This window comes from Cucumis melo, chromosome 7, assembly GCF_025177605.1.
Source record: "Cucumis melo cultivar AY chromosome 7, USDA_Cmelo_AY_1.0, whole genome shotgun sequence".
Lineage (NCBI taxonomy): Eukaryota > Viridiplantae > Streptophyta > Magnoliopsida > Cucurbitales > Cucurbitaceae > Cucumis > Cucumis melo.
In genome coordinates, this window is record NC_066863.1 from 7,719,117 (window position 1) to 7,723,598 (window position 4,482).

The following is a 4,482-nucleotide window of genomic DNA, read 5'->3' on the forward strand; positions in this document are numbered from 1 at the left end:
ATTCACTAAGTGATCGTTTCATTTTTTTTTTTTTTTTTTGTGTTTTGTAGACCATGGATTTACTATTGTCCCACTTGCAGAAAAAAAAATGTTGCATATCAAGCAACTTTGCAAGTATACTTTTAGAGTAATAGATTTGGCATTTATAGTAAGTTGTTATTCTTTCATTATTTTTTCTATAAAAGTTAAACTGCATAATTATATTTTGACTAAATTTTTTTACTTGTTCTTCAAGACTGGAATCAATAAACCACACTGCATAGTTTGGCAATGACTTTTTGATAATCATGTACTGACAGCAAAGAATAAGAAAACTGAATGGATAGACACAACAGCACACTTAAAGCTATGGACAGAATCAGATTTGGAATACTATTTTAATACAGCTTTTGGTGATTTCCAAGCAAAAGAAGGGTGAGGAGATGTCAACTACATGATTGGCTGCATCAACATAAGAGAACACTGGTTGGCTATTGCAGCTGATATGAGAAAATACAAGATCTACGTGTTCGACTCAATGCCAAAATATGTTGAAAAAACTTGTTAATGAAGCTCTTGAAATGCTTGCACGATGCATCCCCTCACTCGTAATTGCAATTAGAATGAATATCCATTCAAAATGTTTCAAATATAGCCCTTGTCCAGTAGTCAGATCGAATACAACATTACAAAAACGATGTTCATTAGATTATGGCATTTTTTGTTCAAATTTTATTGAATGCCTTGTAACAAATGTTGACCATGAAACTGTTTAGACAACAGTATGTACTGGAACTTTGGGCAAATAAATATTTTTGGTAAATAAATGTATATTTGGTTCTTGTACTTTTAACTAAAAGTTTGTATTCGTTTAGATAGATATCACAGAACAATTGTATAAAGATATAAAAATATTCGTGTAGAGAAATGGTCATCGTGCATATATCTTTAAGCGATCGTTTAGTAAAGTCTAAACGATCTTCTTAATACACATAAAAATATTAAGTGATCGTTTATATAAACCATACTAATATCTAAAGAATATTAAGCGATTTCCTAAACGTACATGTGAAGAATATTAAGCGATCGTTTATATGTATCACACTAATGTAAAAGATCATGCATATATCTTTAAGCGATCGTTTAGTAAAGTCTAAACGATCTTCTTAATACTCATAAATAATATTAAATAATATTAAGCAATCGTTTATATATCTAATGTCTAAATGATATCAACTCTCCGTCAAATTTAATATCAAACGTGTATACATAATAATGAAAGAGAAAGAGTACACATTTTCATTAATTGTTCAAACCTTGCCTTGCTTACAAGTCCTACTATTATGTCCTTTACGATTACAATTAGAACATCTGGTTGAACTACTAAATTCGCCAACAGATGGAATTCTTTGTTTTCTTGGCCTTCCAGTCTGCCGTTTAAAGACATGAGGTAATATTTTTATGACAGAATCTAAAACTCTCCAATCAAAATGAGATCCAACAGGTTGAATACAACCATTGTATGTTGCTGATAGTGTTTCTCTATAATAAAACTCATATACATAAGAATAAGTATCTAAATTAAGCATTCGTAGAACAGCAAGAGCATGTGCACAAGGAATTTCTTCGACATCCCATACTCAGCAACTACAACATCCCACGTTTAACTTCACAATAAACTGTTGATTTCCATCTGCTACTTGGTATTCAGTTGTACTTATTGGATCAACCTAATACATAACACAAATAAGGACAACTAATAAAATAAGAAGAAATAGATTTCAATCTCTGTATACATCAGATATATATAGATATCAATCTATCAGTACCTATCTGAGATAGGAACAGATAAATTGATATCTTTATCTATTGGATAGACAAAGATAGCAATCTATCTCTAACTGTCCGAAAAATCTTAATAATAAAAAATAAAAAAAAAATCTTACCAATAATCTTCTCGACTTTTCATGTTCTAAACACCGAACATTCTCATAAAACCACTTTCGCAATACATCCCTAATTGAATAAAGCATCGTAGCCACAGGTAGATCTTTAAACACTGAATTTACACTTTTTGCACAATTTGATGTCATCATTCTATACCTTTGTCTGCGTGAATATGTTCGAGACCACTTCTCAAAACCAACACTACTAAGATAATCTCTAATATTTGAAAAAACAGACTCCATGCATCTTATGTGATACTCAAATTCTTCAACAGTGTAGGCATAAGCACAGCTAAAGAAATACTTATCAAGTAGTGGATCCTTAAAATGGAGTTTCAAGTTACTTAAAAGATGTTTTGTACACACACAATACTCAATATCAGAAAACACTCCTAAAACTCCTTCGAGGATGCTAAGATGCCTATAAAAAACAATGACTAAATTAGTCCGCTCTGAAAAACTACCTCATATCTTCTCAAAAAACCATGTCCATGATACATCATTTTTCAGAATCTACAATGACAAAAGCAAGAGGGAAGATTTGATTGTTACCATCTTGTGATGAGGTTGTTAATAGGATGTCATCAAACTTATCATCAAACTTACACTTCAAAAATGTCCCATCAACAGAAATAATAAGTCTACAATATTTTCACCCCTCAATTGATGCACCAAAAACCATAAAGCAAAACTTGAAATGACCTCTACCATCCATTTCTAAAGCAGTGCATGTACCTATAATAATTAAAAACACATTTCTATCAGCACAAACAAAAAAGAACATATAGAATATGAAAGATGCCGATATTGGTCTATTTAGATAGACTGTTATATTAGTCTATCCACATCTATCTGCAAATCAATTTAAATTTGATATACAAAACTAATAATACATGGGTTGGATTCAACCAATTTATTAAAGAATCTTGGAATCAAGGCATACGATTCAACTGTGTTGCCATGTAATATCTTTACCATATGTTCTTTTGCCCTCCAAGATTTGTACGAGCCTTATGCACAATCTCTTTAGGAATGGAACGATCAGTAGACATGAATCTAGAATCATCTATCAAACAATTGTCAATTACTGTTGAAGAAGCTTGCATGTGAGAACTTTGAGCAGTACTCAATGAAAACAATCATGGTCAGAAGTGTATTTTCGTAGCATCCACAGATCACTCTTCTTATAACGAGATGCCCTTACATACCATTTGCAGTCTTCTTGCAAACATCTAAACTCAAGAGACCTCAAATTTGATACTGTAGTCCTAAATTGAAAATTGTTCTTCACTGCTATTATGCAAAAATACTTTGAAAACACTTCTTTACTTTCAAATAAATTTTTTTCCTTCAAATCAGAATAATAAAAGATATCTCTTATAACTTCATCATTTGAAACAGAAGAAGAAAAACCTATATTCAGTGACATATCAACATTCTCTCGTACACTACTAGATGAAGAAGACATTTTCAAACAATTAACACTTACATGGGCAACTAGTGGATGTCTACTAGTTGCATCTTTAGCAAAAGCTAAATACCAAGCAACATCATTGTTCTTTTTTATTGGCACCACAGTTTAAACATTACTTTTACCAAAATCAAGTAAAACAGATAATTCTACTGACTCATCCAATTCAAGTTGTTCACATGTCAAAGAAACCAAAGAATTAAAGCTGACTCGCATATCTACCAAAATTCTGCACACTAAGTAATTCTCATAAACATTGCAGCCATTCCATTGACCTCCATAAAAAACAACAATAGGAATAGAAATTCTAATCTGGAAAAGAAGAAAATATAATGAAGTATTTAGATGTAATAAGAGAATACTAAACGATTGTGCAAAGAAGTTAATAAATACTAAATGATCGTTTAACATCAATAGACGATTGTATACAATAAATTAAATCATCGTATATAATAAGCTAAAGATGATCATTTAAAGGCACTAATCGTTTAAACCATCGTATTCAATTTGATACACTATCGTTTAAAGATACTAATCGTTTAAACTATCGTATTCAATTTGATACACGATCGTTTAAAGACGCTAGTCGATTTTGTTCATAAAGATGAACAATCGTGTTTATATAGCAAAACGATCATTTGTATATTGTTAAATGATGATGTTGATAAAGGTAAACGATCAAGTAATTTGATGAAAATTATCCTGAAAAACTTTAAACTATCGATCTTCTTAATGAAATACACAATTCTTACAGTGATTCTTAAAAGTTCAAAACGAAAAGAAAAACTTTAAATTCTTACAAACAACAAAAAACAAAAACGGCATTCATACTGAAATATAAATTCTTAAATCAACGTAAACAGTAATCAAAATCTTCAACGATCTTTATATAACCAAATACAGGATATCTTACAGTAATACCTACATATTTTAAACATTCTATCTTCACGTCAAAATATATAATTATGAACGAAATTTTATAATCAACTAAATAGTTTAAAGAAAAAACAATATTTAGAATACTCACGAAACCAAAATAACTGAGAGGATATTAACAGAGCAATATACACGATCTTGATTGTCCAA